We start from the raw sequence: 23,827 nt of genomic DNA, 5'->3' as shown, positions 1-23,827 counted from the left end.
AATTGGAGGTTCTTGGTATCTCTTGACTTAATGTTGATGAAGGGACTTTAAGTATCAGGGAAAACTACAATACTAGAATGGGTATGCTATGGAAAACCTAATCCTCCTTAATGGGAAGGCTAGGAAGACATGACCTTCTTCAATCCTATAAGATATAAAATGATGACAAGGGCACCAGCACATTTGAAGTGTTTTGTCGTTGCCCATTTTCTTGTCCCAGACTTTAGAACTTCTAACACTGCTGGATGAATTATGGTCAGTGGGCTTGATTGAGCCCCAAATTAACAGGGGCCAAGTGGCAGCACTGAATCCCCAAAAGCAAGGTGATCATATTGGGCAGCAAAGACAAAGCAATATCCTTAATGCCCTTTGCCACAATGGTCAGCCCAGGCAAAGTGGCTCTTATGGGGGCACAATTCACATAGACCTTTGTTACTGGCTAATCAATCATGGTGTTTCCAGGCATGGAATAGATAAGAAGCCTAAATCATTATTTTTTTTTCAATCAGTATAAGTCTGGAAATTTCATGAGCCAAAATTCCCTTTTTGCATTGTGAAGGTAACTAAGACTATAAACTCCAGTTACAGCAACACAAAGGGGCAAAGTTCCTTTAGGAAGCACAGTCCCAGGATGTGAACATTAGCCTATTCATTGTGTACAGGTTACTTGTTCATAATAAGTTCTTACATCAAATGTGGTCACCCCAAAACTATGTATCACACAGAAGTGGCCTTAATTCTGGAGTGAAGGCAATATGTTCTGTAGTTGGTGCAAAGTAGGAGAATCACGAGTACAATTACGCACAAAATGAAATTACAATAAATTTATTATCAGTAAGGTTTGAATATATATATATATATAACTATGAATGTAAGAATCTTGTGCTAATTCTTCTTCTGATGAGGGAGATTAAATAGTCTACTCTGAATTAGCTCTTTTAAAAAATGAACTGTGCTTGTAATTCTCTAACCTTCGATCCCATAAAGAACATATAAATTATCTCATATATATGCATATATATATGAAATTCAGAGCCAATAAAAATTAAGATATTCAAAATGCTAAGTTTTCACACGTGGGTTTTTTACATTGCTTCCAGCACATCACTCTTTACTAAAATATATTTGTTTCTCACTACTTTCTACATTATTATTAAATGAATGAATGAATGAATGAATGAGTGAAGAGCACATTAACAAATATAAAATTAATAGGATGGAGTAACATTAATTGTTAGTTTTTTTAAGGACAATTGATTATATATGTGATCTTTCTTTATTTTATTTTAGAATTTCTGTTAATTACATGTCAGTCTCCCCCTTCCCTCACCCTTCCATCCTCCCATGCTCCCCACTGACCCTCCCCAACCTACTCCCTACCCACTCCTCAAGGATAGTGAGGCCCTCCATGGGGGACCATCAAAGTTCATCACATCATTTGGGGGTGGGCCTAGGCCCTCTTTCTTGTATCTGGGCTGCAATAGTATCCCTCCGTAGAGAATGGGCTCCCATAGTCCATTTGTGCTCTAGGGATAAACATTGACTCTACTGTGAGAGGCCCCATAGACTGCCCTGGCCTCCTAGCTGGCATCCACATTCAGGAATGGGTTCAGTCCAAAGCTGGTTCTCCAGCTTTACAACCAGGGTCTCTGTGCTCTTACCAGGTCAGGTCAACTGTTTCTTCTGGTTTCCCCAGCACCTTCTTGACTCCTTTGCTCATCCCTCATCCCTCTCTGCAACTGGATTCCAGGAGTATGGCTCAGTGCTTAGCAATGGGTTCCTGTTTCTGCTTCACTCAGCTACTGGATGAAGGCTCTAGGAATGACAACCAAGGTGGTCATCAATCTCATTATAGGGGAAGGGCATCAAAGGCAGCCTTTCAACCACTGCCTAGATTCTTAGTTGAGGTCATCCCTGTGGATCCCGTGACTATAAAAGATCTGACTGCTCTTCCAGAGGACCAAGGTTCAATTCCCAGTACTTACATGGCAGCTCACAGCTGTCTGTAACTCCAGTTCCAGGGGCTCTGATACCCTCGCACAGAGATACATGCAGGCAAAACACCAATGCACATGAAATAAAATAAATTAATTAATTAAAAATAGTATGTGATCTTTCTAATCAAAGAATTCTACATGTCTAAGGAATACTCCCTAGAAATTACAGAATTGATGTATGTGTAATTTTAAATATATCTTTGGTGTGTTTTCATATATTTTATATATAATTAGACCATATTGGCACTTGCAGTTCATTGTGTTAATGCCTGTGTTTATCTTAAAATACAAACAAATTACATTTCTGCCTGAGTTGCGTTGTTCATTAGTAGAACATTTCATTATACACGTGAACTATGTCATTTTGTTGACATTTCATCAATATCTAACATCTGCTCAAAATTCAGATAATGATTTCATTCTCTGCATATACAATCAGAAGTACCTTTGTACTGATCATGTGGTGGTCTGTGTTAAATTTTTCAGGGAAACCCCATACTAATTTCCTGGATGGTTATGTCAAACTACATTCCCACTGAGTACAGGGGTGTCCTTTTGATTCTACTCTTCTTAACACTTCCTGTCTCTTGTCTTACTAATCCTAGCAATCCTAACATGAATTAGGTGATTACTCTTCCTGGTCTTGATTGCCATTTCCCTAATTGATGATGTTCCTTTGGCTGTTCATATGTTTCCTTTGCAAGTTAATATATAAATCCTTCATCTTTGTGATAAGAGATATACACCTTCACTCACCTCACCTGATTTATTGATTGAACTTAATTGGCTAGAGACAAGAAAGAGAACCTAGGCATATATTAATGGACATAGAAATTATGTACATGTGTGCATGTTTGTTGTGTGTGTGTGTCTGTATGCATGTGTGTAAATGTCATTCAGTCACACAAAAGAAAGTGGTTATCATCTCTGAACATGCTAACATTTCCTAGAGAACATATGCTGATGAAAAAGGCAAGAAACAGAAATAAAAATCCTACACATGGATAGATATTCAGATATATAAAAATCTAAAAGAATTGAATTAAAAATCAGAGAATAAAATACCAGTTGTTGGATTCTGGGAGTTGAGGAGAATAGAACCAATGGTGTATTAGGGAAAGAAACAGTACACAATTTCAGTTATGATATTAATAAGCTCTTATCTAATATACAGAATAATAACTGTGGTCACTAAGACTACATTGTATAATTGAAATTAGCTAAGGAAATAGATATTAAGTCTTGCTATTACACACACACACACACACACACATCAATGGTTGCCATGGAAAATGAAAAATGTTAGGAATGTGCACAATGAATATATATATATAAACGCGCACACACACATATATATATATACATATATATAGAGAGAGTTATTATAATCTATTCTTTTAAGAAGCTAAAACTTGTGCTTGTCAATCATGTCTCAATACTGCTGAAAAAAACAATCAATAAAAAGAGCAGTAAATGAATTAGTTAACATTTTATTTCCTTTCTTTTTAAGGCTACATGGGTTAACACAGTCTAGGAGATGGTTTAGGTCTTGCAATCAAATTAATAAATCCCTCCATTAAAAATAGATATTTTAAAAATTATATAGTTGACAAAATTCAGTATTAGTTGAGGAGATACTTTCAGGATACTGTCTCTTATCCGTTTACTCATCTCAGTATCTTGCTGTCAGTTAGTCTTCTATCCTATAAATATGTCCATCTTGTTTTTGTTGCAAGAAAACAAAAATTACAAACAACAAAACAAAAAGAGATTACCCTTGCATCCAGAAGACAAGAAAGAAGCTTTCCTAAGAAAGTATAATCAAATTAAGAATTATGTGTTTGGTTGGTGTGCTGTTGTTTATCCCAGAATTTGTTAGCCTGCTACTTGTGAATCAAATATAAGCTCACAGCTACTGCTCCAGTGCCATGCCTGCTTGCCTGCGACCATAATGGTCCTGGAATAAGCTGGAACTGTAAGCAAGCCCCAACTAAATGCTTTCTTTTGTAAGTTTCCTTTGAGCTTTGACACAGCAGTAGAAAAGTAACTAAGGCACTGTCATTTTATGACACTATGTGTCCAAATATTGTAAAAATAAAAGGATGATTTTTAGACTTTCTTGAAGGTTATTATTTCTAACCAATCAAAAGTGATTTTGTACTTTTGTTGGGGGTGGGGTGAATAAAAGGGATGAAAGAAGGCAACCCTCAGAAATCTAATGCTAGAATGTACTTTAGTGGGCTCTACTAGTTATCCTTGGATGCCTTACTAGGAGGGACTCTCTAGAGACAATAATCTCTTTAAGCACTTAAGCTTTAGAAAGTTCATTTCAGACTTCAAGCCTGTGGAGGCCAGGGAGTGGGGTGTGGTGGTTTGAACAGGAATGGCCCCTATAGGGCTATATATTTGAGTAATAAGTCATCAGAGAATGGCATTATTTAGGATTAGCAGGTGTGGTCTTGTTGGAGTGGGTGTACTCTTGTAGGAAATTTGTTACTTGGGGTGGACTCTGAGGTTTTGGAAGCCCAAGCCAGACCCAGTGTGTCTCTCTCTCTTCCTGCTACCTTAGAACTAGATGTAGAACTTTTAGTTACTGTGTCTGCCTGCATGCTGCCATGCTCCTTTCCATGAAGACAGACTAAACCCCATAAATGCACTAAACCTCTGAAACTGTAAGCAAGCCCCAATTAAATGCTTTTTAAATGGTAAAAAAAGAAAGTTCATTTCAATGTTTTTCTGTAGAATCTAATTTCCATGCCATTTTAACATGACGCAGAAAAATCATAAATTCCTCTTTTGTTGATTTCTCTTCAGATAAGTGATGGTAAATCTTCCTTTACTATAGCTATGCCAAATAGCCTTACTTATTTTAGCTGTCATCTGGCTCGACATTAAATTTCTAAATATATTTTCCCCTTTCCCAATGAAGGTCTTCTGCCCCACCTCAAAGTAAAGGCAGTGTTCTGAACCGCTACAAAATGCACGAGACAACCACCTCCTCTTCCCTTTTGCTAATTGCTAAGAAAGTAGTCATCAGGACTATTTGTTTATCACCTCCTCTCCTTTACACCTATACTGAAATGGAAGCTCTATAGTATTGTCAAGTTTTTCAGCTAGTAAACTACTGCCACTGCCTTATGTTTGTACATGTGATGTCTTAGAACCAAAATAGAAGCATTTGTTCTGTATCATTCTGTCAGTACATTGCTCTGTGTCATTTTACTTCTTTTTGTTTATTGATTCTGCAGCAAACCCATTTGTCTCCATCCTGGACTGTAGTGTGGGACTTCAGTGTCTGCTTATTTCTTTGCATTCTTTTTCTGGGACCATTATCTTCACATGTGTAATCTTCCTTATAGTTCCCTACAAACATCTGGAAAATAGAGACCCTTTGTTTGCTGTTTTAGAGGGGAATCTTAATGCTCTATTCCTACATTGACATGTATGCCTCCCAGACTTGACCTCATTGTAGCACTCATAATCTTGAATTGAAATTATTTTCTTCACCAGAGAAAGCTCGCTTTCAGAAATGTTTCAAAAAACAGATACTTTTCTTCTGTGTCCCTCTTTATCTCTACTTTGACAGTTTCAATAGGTAGTACTGGTAGCCTCCCCACAGAATTCTCCTTGTGTCTTAGTAGATAGACCGTGTTTGTTATTAAGAATTATGTGCAACCTTCTGACACTCAGAATCAATTCACCAAATAAAAATTGTGTATTAACCTTGGACTCTGTACATGATGGCATACAAACGGTAATCTTGGAAAATCATGAAATCATCATAGATATTTGTAGTGTCACAAAATATTATAATTTTCTTATCCCTTGGCAAACTTCTTTTGTACATCTTTAATGCTTACATCATAACTTTTTGATGTTACTTCTGGCTTACTCAATTTAACACTGAGAATATAGGCTTTTAGTTTTTTAGGAGGCAAAGCTACTCTGATGAATGAATCAGCATGTGAATCTGGGTAATTTGACTTTAAAAAACTAATATATCATCATGGCCTTTGAAGTTACTTAAAATAAAATGACTCTAAAATTACCTGGAAGATTTATGCAGCCAGTTTGATAAAATCAGCATCAACCTGCATCTCTTGGTCAGGTCTTTGCCTCGACTGATGTCCCTTTCATTTGAAATAGCATCAGTGCATTTAACAAATAGGATTTTCTTGTCTATATTCAAGTCCATATATTACCTGATACTTATGAAAGTAATGAATATGACTTAGGAAAGGGCTAAATATTCTTATATAACATTAGAAACCCATTTCCATCAGAAAAAATCAATAATTGACTAATCTTTTGTTGGGCCATATGCTCCATCTTCTTTAAGAAAGCATCAGATATCTTGCCTATTATGGTTAAGGTGTCTGTGATTTTTCCACATTTCTCTATATATTAGATTTGCAACCATTTTAGAAAAGAAATAGAATTACTTTGAAATTATTCCCATTAAAAATTGATCCAAAACATTGTAACCCAATTATAAGCTCATAACATGGTGCTATGGTTAGTATCTACATTCTACATTGCAATTCTTTAGTATAATTTAATTTCATTAAAGAAACAAAAATGTATCAATATGCTAATAAATTAATTTCAGGATTCTATTTCCTATTGTCTGTATTAAACAGTGGCTGAGAAATGAGTACTATTTGATTTTGCTATCAGAAAATATTGGCAATAATATTATACATCAAAAATTTCTGCTAGAATCCAAAAAGTTTCTGAGAAATAGTGATATATTTTTTATCTTGCTCTTCTCTTTTCAATTTTATCTTACCTTGGGGTTATTTTAGCAGATACATTATATTTCTGTACGCTTACAGTGTATAAATTACTCATCCTTTAGCCTTTGGTAATCAGAAGCAAGAGGTTTTTTTATTACATTTAGATTTATCAGATCAAAGGCTTCCAGAGATCTATAACATTTGGTAACACTCACCTAACTTTGGAAATAATTGTAGATACTGCTGTCAGTGTTACAAATAGAACATCTAATGTCCTAATGATGCTTATCAAAAGGTTGTGCCTTTATACCATTTTTCAGGAGTAGTTCCTGATTATCAACATTACTGATAGCTGTATAATAACCACAATGAGCTCAGCTGTAATTTTGGAGTTATCTGCCTCCAAATTGTTGAATGCATCAACATTTTCAAAATTATTTTTAAGCTTTTTTCTCAAAGTTATTTTTGTAAACCATTGTTGATGAAATGGCCAACTTATTCTTACCAACATTTTAAAAATAATAACTATTTTAAGTGTATGTCTCTTTTACCTATATGTATGTTTATACACCATGTGGTTGGTGCCAACAGAGGACCAAACAAAGAATCAGATCTCTTGAAACTGGAGTTACAGAGGGTTATGGGCCACCATGTAGGTGCTGGGAATCAAACACAGTTCAGTGCTCTTATTCTCTGAGCCATCTCTTTAGCCCTAACTTCTTACCAAATAATTCAATGTTTGTTTGTACTAATATTAGACAAAGAGCTTCATTTCAATAACTATTTTTCACTCATAAAGGTTAGTAGGAAATTAGAAATGGTGTTATTTTAATTATTATTTTTTTTATTTTTAAGTTTAAATTTAGATTAGAAACATGGTTGGTTCACAAGCCAGTTCCAGGTCCCTCTCCCTTTCCCTCCCCTCCTCCCGTGCCCTCCCCCCAACTCCCCCATTATCCCCTCATTTCCCCAAGGAGGGTGAGGCCCTCCATTGGGATGTCCATAGACTGTCATTTCACCAGGGCAGGGCCTAGACCCTCCCCCCAAGAGTTCAGGATGAGAGTTCATGTCACATTGTTGGATGGGAGTCCAAAGTCCAAGTGTATACTCGGAATGAGCACTGATCTACTACCCAAGGCTCAGTAGATTACCTAGTGCTCCTCACTGACATCCCCATTCAGGGGGTCTTGATCAGTCCCATGTTCAATTCCCAGGGATTCAAGAGTTAACCCTTGTCAGGTCAGCTGTTTCTGGGGTTAAACCAGCCCAGTCTTAACTCCTTTGGTCATCAGTCCTCCCTCTCTGTCCCTGGCTTTCTTGAGTTCAGCTCAGTACTTAGCCATGGGAGTCTGCCTCTTCTTCCATCAGCCACTGAATGAAGGTTCTGTTTCCCAGACTCTCTGGCCATGGGATTGTAGGCTGGCACTCCCCATATCTATGTCTAAAATATATATACGAGCGAGTACATGCCATGTTTCTCTTTTTGTGACTGTGTTACCACATTCAGGATGGCTACTTCTAGTGTCATCCATTTGCCTGCAAATCACAGGATTCCATTGTTTTTTTTCTGCTGAATAGTACTCCATTGTGTAAATGTAACACATCTTCTCTATCCACTCTTTGGTTGAGGGGCATCTAGGTTGCTTCCAAGTTCTGGCTATTACAAATAATGCTGCTATGAACATAGTGGAACAGACATCCTTGTTGTAGGAATGGGCATCTTTTGGATATATGCCTAAGAGTGGAGTTGATGGGTCTTGAGGTAGGTTTATTCCCATTTTTCTGAGGAATCTCCATACTGATTTCCAAAGTGGCTGAACCAGTTGGCATTCCCACCAGCAATGGAGGAGTGTTCCCCTTTCACCACATCCTCTCCAGCATAAATTGTCCTTGGTGTTTTTGATTTTAGCCGTTCTGACAGGAGTGAGATGGTATCTCACAGTTGTTTTGATTTGCATTTCCCGGATGGCTAAGGATTTTGAGCACTTTCTCAAGTGCCTCTCAGCCATTTTAGATTCCTCTATTGAATATTCTCTATTTAGTTCTGCAGCCCATTTTTAATTGGATTCTTTGACGTTTTGGAGACTTGCTTCTTGAGTTCTTTGTAAATTTTGGAGATCAACCCTCTGTCAGATGTGGGATTAGTGAATATTTTTTCCCATTCTGTGGGCTGCCTTTTTGTCTTGCTGACTGTGTCCTTTGCCTTACAGAAGTTTCTTCGTTTCATGAGGTTCCATTTATTAATTGTTGATCTCAGTGTCTGTGCTACTGGTGTTATGTTCAGGAAGCTGTCTCCTGTACCAATTTGTTCAAGGGTACCACCCACTTTCTCTTCTCAGAGGTTCAGTGTGGCTGGATTTATGTTGAGGTCTTTGATCCATTTGGATTTAAGTTTTGTGCATGGCAATAAACATGGATCGATCCGAAGTCTTCTACATGCCAGCCTCCAGTTATGCCAGCACCATTTGTTGAAGATGCTTTCTTTATTCCATTGTATATTTTTAGCTTCTTTGTCAAAGATCAGATGTTCATACGTGTGTGGGTTAATATCAGGGTTTTCAATTCGATTCCTTTGGTCTACCTGTCTGTTTTTGTGCCAATGCTAAGCTGTTTTCAGGACTATAGCTCTATAATAGAGCTTGAAGTCAGGTATGGTGATGCCTCCAGACGTTGCCTTGTTGAACAGGGTTGTTTTGGCTATCCTGGGTCTTTTGTTTTTCCATACAAAATTGATTATTGTTCTTTCAATGTCTGTGAAGAATTGTTCTGGGATTTTAATGGGGATTGCATTGAATCTGTAGATTGCTTTTGGCAGGATTGCCATTTTTACTACATTGATCCTACTTACCCAAGAGCATGGGTACAAGAAGCTTACAAAACATCAAATAGAGTGGACCACAAAAAAGTCCCTCTCCACATAATAATCAAAACCCCAAAGATACAGAATAAAGAAACAATACTAAGAGCAGCAAAGGAAAAAGGCCAAGTAATATATAAAGGCAAACCTATCAGATTTACACCAGACTTCTCCACAGAAACTCTGAAAACCAGAAGTTCCTGTATAGATATTCTACCAACATTAAGAGACCAGGGATGCCAGCCCACATTACTATACCCAGAAAAGTTTTCAATCACTGTAGATGGAGAAAACAAGATATTCTATGACAAAACCAGATATAAACAATACATATCCACTAATCCAGTCCTACAGAAAGTACTGAGAGGAAAACCCCAACCTAAGGAAGTTAACTACACTCACAAAGACATAGGCAATAGATAATCCCACTTTACCCAATGTCAAAAGAAAAAGTGGGGTAAATCCACACACAACATCACCACCAACAACAAATCAGAAACAAACAAGAATTAACACCCAGTGGTCCTTAATTTTCTTCAATATTAATGTTCTTAACTTGCCTATAAAAAGATATAGGCTAACAGGATGGGTAAGAAGACAGAATCCATCCTTGTGCTGTATACAAGAAAGACACCTCAACTTCAAAACAGATGTGACCTCAGAGTAAAGGGTTGGGATAAGATTTTCCAATCAAATGGACCCAAGAAACAAGCTGGTGTAGCTATCATAATATCTAACAAATTAGATTATGAGCTAAGAATTATTTATTCTTTCCTAAATTATTATAATCCACTTGGCGCATTTACATACAAGGTAACAAGAAAGGAAAGTCAATGTATACATACATGAATATGAAATTTTTATGTTAGTATACATGCAAAAGTTTGTATTGGAACACAATCATGTTTATTCATAATTTGTTGATTCTCTCTGTGGCTGTTTCTATGGCTAATGGTTGAGTTGAATAAATATAACAGAGATCATCTTGCCAACAAACTCTAAAATGGGTATCTGACTTTTGACATTACGTCTCTGTTGACTTCTGCTCTTGCCTTCTGTGCAACAGACACTTAGCTTCCTTTCTTGATGCCCTTTGAACTCTGAGTCTTTTCTAGTGCTTTCCTCTATATTGTGAGTGCAGAGGTTGGTAAAAGCAATGACATATGGCCAGAGAGAACAAAATTTCTCTTTATGATCTCTAATTTTTGATTAGCTGATGTTGTGAATATTTAGGGGAGATACATGTGAGTATATATTTTAGTAACTGACAATTTCATCAAAACTATAGAGGACACTGGTCTATTGAAATAGGTCATAAACATGAGCTTGATCTGAAATATTATTACCTTGCCTGCAGTCCTAGCTTTCCATGGAGAGGCATCCTTGTTTCTTAAGTTCCAGACCAGCCTGGGATATACAGATAGACCAATTTAAATTATATTAGGGTCTTGTAGGATATTCATAGGTAATATATAAAACATTTCAGAGCCCAATGTGTATGTAAGATGGTTGATTATCTGTTGTGATGTCATATTTAGTAGTGGATATCCTAGAGCCATTAATATGTCCATGTGTGTTATGGGTCACCAGGAGGATGTTGTCTTTTTATTTTTCCCCATATTTCTTTGGTTGTATGACTCCATAATATATTTCTCAACAGCCCAGTGGCCATCTGTGGGAAGTATTCCCTCATTTCAAAGGAAAGTCCAGATGATAACTATAAAGCACTATGCAGATATTAACTACCAGTTAAGTGGTTTTATCAATCTTGGCATCTAGTGACTACATTCATTACTAATTAAATAATTTTGAAAAAAATCTTAGATAGTGGTTCAGTCAGAAGACTAGCCACTGTGACTTTCCTTTTAAACATGTAATAATTTTGAAATCTGCTTTAGTGACATAAACTGTCTCAAATCAGCATATTAAAAACTGATGGAAATATTTTCACTATAATATCTACATTAATAGCCAATTTAAGTTTAATCAACTTATATACAAACATTTATTCTTTGGAAACTTCTATGTTTTTACATTTTTTTCTGTCTTTTTTTGTTTTGATTTCAAGTATACCTTTCCAGAAATTGTAACTAACATGGTTAAAGTAATTTGTTGTAGTTCTTAAATGTAGGAATTCCAATTTTAGGCTGTCTTTAAAAAATAATGATATAATAAGCAGGTTGTATTTATATATACTTATTATAGTACAATATAATATATAATTTATGACATATATTATAATGTATGTTATAATCTCAAAATACTGTAATTTTTTTAAATAATAAGATACTTTAACAAAATAAAGAACCATGAACTTGAGAAAGAGCAGACAGGGGTATATGGGATGGTTTAAGGGGAGGAAAGACGAGGGGAATTTAATGTAATTTTAATTTGAATATCATAAAAGAATAACCAAGAAGTTGCTTGTTTGTATGTGAGTGTGGATGGCAGCTTGTAGGAATCCATTCTCTCATTTCACCATGTGGATCCTGGGAATCTTATTTAGATCATCAGACTTGGTACAATTTTTGTGGAATATTTGTTTACACTGTGAAGATGTGTCTTTGCAAAGGCACCTTCTGGTTGGTTTATGAAGACCTGTAAAAAGATGCTGTCACACACAGACAACAGGAAGCAGTCTAAAGAACATTACACCATATTCCCAAAAGGTGGGTTGGGTGGCTTTGGTAGTCTGGTAGATTATGAATACTTGTCAATGTTTATGGTTGGTTGCAAATTGTTATTGATCATGGTAAGGGAGGAAACTAAGAAAGGAAGGTTAGACTCAAGGATTTCTTTCTGAAAAGCGAAAAGTAGACTATAGGAAGGATAGGTTACAAGGTAGATTATTGAATCTATTTTAAACTAAAAATCAACTATTAATCTCAAATATTTTACATTGGATTTTTGTATATTGTTACAAATTTAAGGTTATTTTTGTTAGAAAATATGTTTATACTCATTTAAAATATTTTTATATATTGACACAAAATTTTAGGCTGTTTTTGTTATATTGTATATAAGTTTCTACTTTTTTACATATGCATCTCATTTAAAAATATAATGTAAGTTTTAGTCTTCGAAAGCTACAGAAAAAGCCATGATAAAGTACAGATTAGTTGTTAATTTTCTATTAACAATCAAAGTTATTATCACGTTAGGTATGTTTTCAAGGTCTAGCAGATATGTATTTTAAATAGACAGATGGGCTTCAGATACTTCAAAAACTCGCAGAGTACAGCATTTAAAATGTTTTGATAACCTAGGCTTTTCATGACAGTGAGATATATCTGCTCCTGGCAGCACCAATGTATTTCAAAAAAGGATGATAGGCAACAAAATACCTCCCTATGGATTTTGTTTTTATCATGGTAAAGTTGGTCACTTGGCAAAAACAGCCCTTACTTCAACTACTGATGGTATGCTGTTCAAACTGGACAAGCAGGATACAAAGTGACTGCTGAACTTTGCCAAGACAAGGTAGGTTAGTCCTTCAAAATTCCTGCTTCAAAAAAAGTCTGTGAGATATTCTAGGCCTATAGACCAATGGTGAATGCACCAAAATTGCAGAGGAACTTTGAGTAACCATCAAGGCAGTAAGATGACCTCTGTCATTTCTAAAGTTTTGGAAGTTTTTTGCTCAACACTTGATGTTTGCTCAGGTAATATATCCTTCTCTGGTCTCTGATGGATCTGAAGACAAGATAGTTATAGTTACAGTTTTCATTGTTACCAAATTCAGAAAAGAAACTAACAAAAGTGGTATTAAATGTAAAAAGTTGAGAGACATAAAAGCTTAAATTGTTTATCTTTATCTAAGAAAATGTTTTGAGATCTATAAAGTTAGTTCTAGGGTGGAAATACAAATTATGATAGAAAATGGCTTAGGTATAAAACTTTAAATTCCTCAAGGTAAGAAAGATAATGGAATATTTTCTCTGAAAATACCAAATACAAATTGACTGGACAATGTGAATGTAATTCTTACCAAGTAATTGTTCTTATTATATATAGTTCTACTATGATAGAGCTAAAACATTTCCTTTTTATTTAGACAAAAGGGTGATGTTGTGGGATATTTATACTCTGTGTGAAGATATATTGCTGTGATTTGTTTAATAAAGACCTGAATAACCAGTGGCTTGGCAGGAGGTATAGGTGGAACTTCCAGGCAGAGAGAGGAATTAGGGGAAGATAATGGAACCACAGCAGAGACACAGGAGATATGGAGGGTGTTGGACAAACAAAATGATAGAAAGAAAAAAGCCACATTGAAAAGGTAGATTAATATAAATGAGTTAATTTAAGTTATATGAACAAGTTAGAAACAAGCCTAAGCTATAGGCCTTTCATAACTAATAATATCTCCATGTCATTATTTGAGATCTGACTGACAGGACAGAGAAATACTCATTACACACAATCACTGAGCTATGTTGATGGCACCCATGCTGTAGTTTGAAGGATGAGTAGCTGAGAAAATATATGTCTCAGAATGCTGAGTTTGAAACAACGAGCAAACAGACTTGCTCTCTGGTGTTGTCACATAAAGCAAAACTGTAGATTTGATTTGCTTTTCTCATAATGATATCCAAACAATGACCATAATGGAAAGTCCTACTACAAACTATGCAATCTGAAAGTCCACAATTTTCAGAGTTGGTTTTGTTGTTGTTGTTGTTTTGTTTCTTTGTTATCAATTTTCATTTTGTGTTTATTTGGATTCATAAGCCTTTTCCTGCCATACTGACCAGCTCTCAGTCATAACAAGATTATTCTACAAGAAACTACAAATGATTGAGAAACTTTTAGAGAACTGTTGCAAGAAGTTTTTCAGATGTCCTTCAGTTTACTTGTGTGCATTCCCTCAAAAGAGGCTGCTGCAGAGCAGCTCAGAGTTCAGAATAGCTTTGAAAGCAGTTATTGTTCCAAGGCTAATTTTAACCTTGTGATAAAGATTGCTTTTTGTATTCAGTTGAATGTGATCCAGTAATTGTTTGTCAAGGCTAAGTGCTGTAGGACATAATACATTTTTAAAATGGTGTTTTGTAATTATAATACATGCATCTTTATAGCCTACTGTATGAGAGAATGCTATTGAGTAGGGGTATTAGGTTTAGGAGAAAACAGAATTTAAACTTTATTATTTCAATTATTCAATCTCAGGATGCTCAGCTTACATTATGAAAATTTGAAGATATGCTCAGATGAATTATTTTTGATAAAATTAAACATTGATTCCCCCATTCTATATCTTCCTGTTTTAATCAATAAAATACTGGTGGGAATAACTCCTCAAGAAAGCTAGACATCAGGGGTGCGTTGCAAGAAGTTTATTTAATATGACTTTCTGATAATCTGTGGATCATCAACTCAGGTCAAGGTTTTCAGGAAGTAACATCCCAAACCTGAAATGATCCTATGATGTACTTTTTAACACTGTATAGATTAATGAAAGTTTTTTTAACCATATTAATTAGCAGTGGCTGAAAGGGTGTGAGCCATGTTAGAGAACTTCACTGTTGTGATAATGACAAGAGTTCCTCGTTTCTCTACAACATTCAGATTCATATATTGAGAGGCACCGATGTGCAGGTGAAGTGCTTGAGCATCACATAGACTGCTGACTCAGCGATACTTCCGCTATATACCTCCTATTCTCTCCCCTCTCAGTTTTTTGATTAATTTGTTTCACTTACATTTAGGAAAAAACACTATAGAATAGAGCACACCTAAAGATGAGTGTCTGTAATGCAAATATACAGTTTTAGGTGTAATAATGGAAATGCAGTTGTACATGGCGGTACATACCTTTAGTCTCAGTACTCAGGAGGTACAAATAATCACTCTCTACAACTTTGAGGCTAGCCAGCTCTAAAGAATGATTCTAGGCTAGCCAAGAGTACATAGCAAGAATCTGTCTCAAAACAATCAAACAAACAAATATATATATGTATATATATCTGCAGTGATTGATCTGAGAAAGTAGCTGATGTGTAATTATACTTCAAAGGTTAGACTTATTAGGACAAAGGGCCCTGAGACCATGATTAGGGGACCATCTGAAAGTGTGGTTGTATTAAAGAGAGTGTAGCAGAGACATAAATGGAAAGAGGGGCTTCCCTTTAAAACTGAAAAACACCTCATTAAGAATAAAAGATGTAACAGTCATGACAAATATACAGTAGGTTGGAGAAGAGAGCTATCAAAAAAATTCTTGAGAAAAAGTTATTTGGCTTTATAAGATTTTGGAGGAGTTGCACAAACACAACCTTCTCTTAGTTTCTTCTGTCTTTGTACATCCTTTGGCATGACTCATACAGTTTGTATTTTAAGTGTGATTTGCTTTAATCTTACCCATTTGTGAACTTTAATTTTAAATGTCATTTTTCCATGACCTAGAGTCCCCTGGGAAGGGAATTTCAATTAAGGATTACTCTAGACAAAGCTTTTATGTGAACCTGACTGGGAAAGAAGTACCTTGATGATTGTTAGATGTGTGAGCATCCAATCCATTTTGGGTGGATCCATTCCCAAGGCAAGGGTTCCTAAGCAGCATAAGAGTGTGAAAAGGTTAGCTACACATATGAAAGTAGGCAGCATGAATATTTTCATCTCTCTCTGTTCTTGACTATGGGTGTGATGTGACCAGCAGCTTGTGTTCATTCCTTAATTTCCTTGAAATTATGTACTGTAGCCTGAATTTATTAGCCCCAAACCACTCTTCCCTTAAGTAGTTTTTGGTCAAAGTATTTTATCACAGCAACATAAATGAACCTAGAACACATTTAACAAATGTGTTCTATCATCTCTTCTACATTCTACTCCTTCAATATTTTGTTTTGTTTTTTCCTTGTTCTTGGATTATAATTATCTGAACTGTGTAATTCTCAGTTAACTTTCTCATTTACACAAAATGTTCTCCTTTGGGCTTCCACTGGAGGTTGGCTACTAAGATGGTCTTACTTTGTACCTAATCTTTTTTTGACCTTGGTCACTCCTTTCAGTATTTTCTGTTGATACAAAATCACAGGTTTCCTTCAATGGTAGTTAAGAGGTGATTTTAACAGGGTTTCAGATTGTCGCTACTACCATGCTTCAGAGCAGTAAGAGTAATAAAGTTTTTATTGGGATGGAACAAAAGAACATTATAATTCATGTGATTTTAACATATGCTAAGGATAGCAGCAAATAATAAAATACAGTAGTGAAGTGTGTTATAAGCCCAGGGTGCTATTTGAAGACATTCTCAGCTTTTTGGCTGATAGAGGTTAATGATCTGTTAGTACTCTCAGAGCCACAATATGTTAGGTTACACACAGAGGTGGGCAATGACTGTCTATGAATGGAATTAAACAGAGCTCATGGTAATTTTGTCTCTGGGCATGTGGCATTCCTACTACCCACAGTCCTGTCAGTTGTGATCAGTTGATCAGTCTTAGACTTTTTAACGTGTGTGTAGCTTTTTCTAGAGATTTCAGCTCTTATCTCTTTCCTGTTGGTGTTTTGTTTGCTCCTAGGTGTCTAAACACTGATTTTCCAAAGATATTTCTCTCTGTTTTCTGGTATCTGGAATATGAGAATTGGTGTCTTTGACTAGCTATTTGAAATGTGTAACAATTTCTACTTAAATATTGACTCGTCTATTTTCTCCTACATCCTCTAGTAAAATCCAACTAAAATTTTCCATTTCTTATGACAAACTTGTTGGCAACTAAACATGATTAAAGGTTACTAGAGATTCCCAGTCCTTTTCTAGTAAACAAGTAGACAGTATCAGTTTTGTTGTTCCTGTTTTAGAAGATTTCTAATGCACCTACTGCCACACAGGGTTCTTGTCCCTGACTTTCTCAGATGTTCATAAACCATCAGAACTCAGTCTGGAGACAATCACGGATCGATAAAAGACCTGAGGGAAAGCAGAAGCATGTAGCTGCTTTGTATTCTAAGAGCTCTACTTTGGGTTTTTGTTTGTTTCTTTTCTGATACCTCAGAAACTACCATATTTTAGCATTTACATTGTGTGCTTTTAAAAAGTCCCATTATTTTTATTTGAAATATTTCATGAAATTTGTCTTGCTATCTTCTTAACCATGTATATGAAAACCTAGCATCCTTGCTGATCCTTTAATATAGTCCCTTGACAAATAGCCATTTCATTTGTAGTAGCTTCTAGAGTAGAACCAGGTTTATACAAATTTCATAAAAAGATATTGGAATATATTTATGATTTTCAATGAAAATTCTGCTGTAATACTTGAAAGTAATTTATAATTATAAGAACTGACTCATGCCTAACCCTCCACAGCTGCTCTTCTGGGCCATAAAAGATTTCTTCAAAGTATACCACGTGATCACCTTTAAAGCAGGCCAACAGAAATTTCTAACTTAATTATAGTTTGGCAGAGTGTATCCAAAAACCTCTTATCTGAACAGTGAACCCAATAATTTAATCAGCCTGTCTGTTGATTAATCACGTTCTAATCCATCTGATATCAGCCCTGAAAAAAATTCTTCATCTGTTTCATGTGAAACTTATCTCTGCGAATGCACAGCTGCTGTGAGCCACGGGTATTAATAACTTGCATAGAAGACAAAACACAATGGAGTCTCTAAGCCTGCAGAAAAAGTTCGAACTTATTAAAACAGTCGTTAGCTGCTCTCTGCAACCTTTCCCATGTCCATGGCATCTCCCATCCTCGTTGCTGATTGCGTCCCTAGCGGTTGCCCTCACGTTAGTAACAGTAAGCACACAACTAAACTCTCACTACTATTTCTGAATCTGACAAGTTGATTAATTAATATCTATTTGTCACTCTGAATAGCAACTGTGGCTGTTTTACTTCACTTATTACACCAAAGCATCTCTGTTATTTAAAAGTGATTACCCAGATTAAAAGATGAGGTCAAAGAGCAAAAGACAAGCCATTTTACTTCATAGTGACAACTGCAAACTCATATATGTATAGACATACATATATAAACACACACATATATATATTTGATGAAAAGAGGAAAGATAAAATGCTACATGAGCATATGATACTTTAATTCTACAATGTATTTGCATTTCTATAATGTAAGATACCCACTCTTTAAGCTGATTAATAAGAGTACATTTGGCCAGGTAAATATAAAGATATGGTGCTTCAAATTGTAGCTATCTAATAAACATTGAATGTCATCACTTTCCATTCATTACTCCCCTGTTGAGGCACTGTCAGATTCTCCAGTTTTCATTTTCATTGTCCGTTACATACACTATCTCTTACTTATGAACCCCGTCTGTTCATTCAGCCAGCCCAAACCAGAGACTGAATCCACCGTGGTGTTTCAACCTCTGCTCAAGACACATGTGAATCTCAAGTTCCCAGTTTAGTATGAAGTCTGAAAGTACTTCAAGTGTTCTTAGGATTTTGATATTGCAAAGTGTTTGCCACCAAAAATAGGATATAGATGACCACAGTGGACAAGAGACTATGAATAATTTACATTTTACTAGGTAAAAATTTTGATTCTTTTATATCCATTTTCTCAGTTACCTATATTCTGTATGATAAATTTTTTATTTGAGTTTAGATAATCCTCTCACATCATTTGCACATTCCTCAGTTTCTCTATATTCATTTATCTGAGCATCTACATGAACCTTAATTAATTCTGCTTGGCAGGAGATGGCAACCAAGCAAAAGAAAAATAGCCAATTCAAGTTAACTCTTTCTGAGCATAAGAGTTAATGTTTGGAATAAAGGGTTTCATGTTTAGGGGAGAAGTTATACCTGTACCCTATAAACTCAGAGGCAATCCTGCGTCCACCGTGTTCACTGAGGCAAAGAGCCCATTCTGTGTCCACCATGTTTACTGAGCCAGAGAGACCATCCTGTGTCACCATGTACACTAAGACAGAAGATATCTTCTGGGGGAAGAAAATAGTTAGGGAAGGGAAGAGAAATGGGGTTCAAGGAGAAGAGAGAGCTGAAGAGAGAAGAGGGGGCAGGGAGAGACAAACAGAGACAGAGAGAAGAGGGGATATGAAAATTGAAGCAATTAGAAGGGAGAAATTTTTCCTGAGGTATGGCTGTTTCCTTATATTCTTAAATACTCCTTTATCTTAAAGCAAATATATTGCACTCCAGTTTTCATTACTTAACATGTTCAAATTAATTTTTCCCACAAAATAAATTCTAGTCAATGTTACATACATCATGTATTAATAATTATTAATATTATTATTCTCATCTCATAAGTACACCTGAGAGGTAGTCATAGCTATGATGTTCAACGGCAATGCAATTGAGGAAAAAATGACTAATTTCAGTCGTTTCATCCTTACAAGCATGACAATAAAGTGGTGATCACCCTTGATAAATATGAAAGATGTGTACTATGCATACCTGCATTATTTATTATATATTTCTAAAATAACCACTGCACCACTGCTTGATAATTTACCTAACATTTCTAAGATATGCTATCTTAGAAACATTCTTTCTGTGTTTTCCATGTACAAAAGTATTCCTGTTGTACCTAGTAAGTTACTATTTCAGATTTTGAAGGCTATTTATATAAGACATTAAAATGAAAAAAATAGTTTATTGAATAGGGATTTTTATCTTACCTGTATTGCTATCCAAAGTAATCAGAAATTTTTCTAATAATTATGTTTAGAAGTAATCAAACATTTGCATATTTCTTCATAAAATGAACAGTGGGAGAAGAAAGAGTTCTTCCAAAGACAGAGTTTTGTTTAAGATGGGTCCAGTGCTGAATTTTCTTGATTTTCTCCTAAGGCGGGTAGCACACTTGACAGACAGGAGGAGTTTTATGTAACAATGTAATTGCTGTTAGACTGATTTACAACATGTTTTTCTTTTGTTGTAGAAAAAATGTGCTGTGGATCCTACATGCCTAGAAAATGACATATTTCAGAAAGTGACTTGTCCTGTAGTGCTTTTCCATTTTTGAAATTTTAATTTATAAAGTCAAATAGCTTAAGTATTTTTAGGCAAAAACAAGTAAATAGTTAAATAAAAGCCCACAGTAGAATCTTGGAATTTAAAATGAAAGATAAAATGGGTGGTAGTGACTTATGACCATGGTCCTGGCACTTGGAAGTTAGAGGCAACAGGGTAGGCTCTTGGTCAGCCTCTGCTACATAGCAAATTCATGTTTAGCCACGTCTACATGTGTCCATTTCTTGAACAAAGAAAAAGATAGCTTAGATTTAACTTAAGTATTTTCAGGTAGAATGACGTATCAGAACCTCCAGGTTATACTCGTAGCCATTATACTACCACACAGCTCAGGGAATGGATTTCTCTTTCTGCTGTTCTCCAAGTCGGGTATCATCTCTTCCTAAGTAAGTTCGGCTTGCTCTGCTTTGCCCTCATTTATTTGCTTTCCTCTGTGTACCCAGAGAGGCAATCCCTCTCCTACACTTTCAATACTTAGGTTTACAGTTTTATCACATCAGTGTGCATCACTAAACATTATTTATTTTTTTGTAAGCTGCCATTTTCATTGTGCACCATTTATAAAATATATCCATAGTGGCAGACCCAGCTGTGGTTCTATCTGACCATTTTCATTTTCATTTTCGTTCAATGTCATTGGACCCTATTTCTCTGTCTGGTCTTTTATGACTATGTTTTCTTTTTCTATCCTTGAAGCCATTGTGATTATCTTTATTCAGGAGTAACCATGAAAACAGTATAATCCTTTTTTTTAGGTTCAGAGAAGTCAATTTAATGAACTTAAACAAATATGATCAGGATGTTCAGCATCCAAATCTTTTCTAAATTTGAAAACCAGCTATCATTGCCTCAATAGCTGAGAGGGCTCTAACACTTGGGTTTATAATGGTGGTTCCATTAGCACATAACCCAGGGATGTCTCCTAACACTTCCTCCTTCATAAGCTTCTATTTTAAAAATCTTAACATTGTTAATGCACTGAAGATTGGTGTCTTGGTAATGTATCTTTTTTTTAATAGAGAATGAACTTGTATCTAGTCTAAGTGTTCCTGACCATGTTTATTCTATTAATACCCCTAAACAATACCATTATACCTTAGCTATTAAAAATTAAATTATTGTCTTACAAAATGACACGCAAATTCTGGGTTTCCCTGGTCAAAAACTTTAGTAAAGTATTGCTCAATTATTGAAACTCTAAATCTAACCATATAACCAAGGATAGTTTTTGGATCCCCATTTTCATTCATCTGTCACTTTAAAAAAATCTAAAATGTCTCAATCTGTAGATGAAATTTTGGCAAATTAGTTGCAAGGACAACTCAATTTGGGAAAAACTAGCTAAGAAAATTTATTGATGACCTATTACTGGGTTATTGTTATAATTTTGTCACTTTGGTTAACTTTTGCAATTTTTAAAAATGTTCTGTTGTTACTGAGTCACAGTTCACAAATTCTACACAGTAGCTATTTAATGTATTGTAAATAATCTTGATTGTTGTTTATATTTAAAAAAAATGAAAAACTTACACTGTTTGAAGAAAGAGTCCCAACAGAGTCTTAGTTACTGTTCTATTGCTGTGAAGACACATCATCACCAAGGCAATGTATAAAATCAAGCATTTAATTGGGGACTTGCTTATAGTTTTAGAGGGTGAGTCTATGACCAACATGGTAGGATGCATGGTGGCAGGCAGAGAGAGAGACAGAGACAGAGACAGAGAGAGACAGAGAGACAGAGACAGAGAGAGAGACAGAGACAGACAGAGAGACAGAGACAGAGAGACTGACTTAATTCTTGATTCTTAGTGCATAGGAGACTCTAAAGAGATTCCTTTCCAATCTTTCTATGTTGACTCACCTTGATTACTTGGTAGAGTACCTGTTCAGCTCAGTGGCCAATGACTCTGTGTAGGAACAGGTTGTTATCTAGGTTGGGTATATCCAAGAGAAAACATTTAGAATAGTGGGTAAAGGACCTCACAGATGAAAGAGTGTGAAACCTGAAAATTGGAACAGAGAAGAAAACCAGGAGCATTCAAAGGAAATGTTTCCAGAAATTTCTTTTTGGACCCTGGCTTCACAATAGCACCTACCTGGAGAGGCACACAGAGCCACCTGTAGGGATACTGCATACACACTGAAGCATTTGCCAGGATGGAAATTTGTCTGCTAGAGTTTTCTGGAGTGATTCTATTTGTCATTTTAGCGTTTATGATTGTGTAACAGGGTTTTTCAACAGCAAATCAAAGCGAGGCTGGTGATAGTGTGCACAAACACAATAGGAATGGAATGGCTTAATTAGTAAAAATTTAACTGGCATGATTCCTATAAGTTAAAATGTACATATTTAAGGAGGCTTTTTGTAACATTTATACCATTTATTTTATAATATACTAATTCGGATGTAAAAGTGAATGTAAATTAACAGAAATTAACATGCAATGTGAAGAAAAGTCCTTTTATCCTCTGCAACTGTAGCATTTGGCACATTCAGGAATAAATAATCTTTTGTGGCAAGGGTATGCCTTATCAAACATATGCAGATCAGCACTAATTAATGCTAATTAAGGTTTCCTGTCTATCTAGTTGGAAAAACGTCCAAATGTTATGAAATCCAGTTAGTATGCCTATTACACTAATTGTTTTATATGGGGTGGTTCTTAATTAAAATATGTAAATTGACCTTAATTGCTATATACTAATGGGGGTTCATGTTATCTCACTAAAAGTGACAAGATGGTGAGGAGGGGTACTTAAAAGACTAATTCTGATAAATCCTTAACTAAATGACCTTTATTCAAAATTAATTTTAATTGGAAGTTGGCAAAAGAAACATTTTTTCCTTCTTTGTTTCTTTTTAGTTTTAAGTAATGGAAGAATGTTATTCTTCTTTGTTAAAACTGCTTTAGACGCAGCCAGGGATTGGTAATTACACTTAACAAGCAAGTTAATTTTAGTGTTTATATTTATCAGGAAGTTATTGATAACCTCATTCGGTCTTGGGATGAGGATTTATCTTCATATTGAATGTGAGTACATATACTCACATATACACAAATATATAATTACATATAATAATATGGGTATATATATGTATCTATGTGCATAAGTATACATATTTATACTTATATACAGGTAATTTGATCCAGTTAATTTTTTAGAATATGTATTAAAGTTTAATGAGATAGTAATATGTTTTTGTTAGTTGATTTGCATTTAAATAACATTTTAAGAAAATTAGACATTTTGTCTTTAAACATT

At 35.3% G+C, this 23,827-nt stretch overlaps 1 protein-coding gene across 1 annotated transcript in view; it reads left to right on the top strand.

The window, feature by feature from the left end:
* Dpyd (dihydropyrimidine dehydrogenase) overlaps positions 1-23,827 on the top strand; it is an 819,213-nt gene that overhangs the window by 462,688 nt on the left and 332,698 nt on the right. The gene's annotated exons all lie outside the window — the stretch shown is intronic.

The sequence above is a fragment of the Mesocricetus auratus genome, unplaced genomic scaffold (genome assembly GCF_017639785.1).
Source record: "Mesocricetus auratus isolate SY011 unplaced genomic scaffold, BCM_Maur_2.0 Super-Scaffold_100009, whole genome shotgun sequence".
In the NCBI taxonomy this organism is placed as follows: domain Eukaryota; kingdom Metazoa; phylum Chordata; class Mammalia; order Rodentia; family Cricetidae; genus Mesocricetus; species Mesocricetus auratus.
The sequence above is the reverse complement of the archived record's forward strand: the minus strand, read 5'-3'. Positions and strand labels throughout refer to the sequence as shown.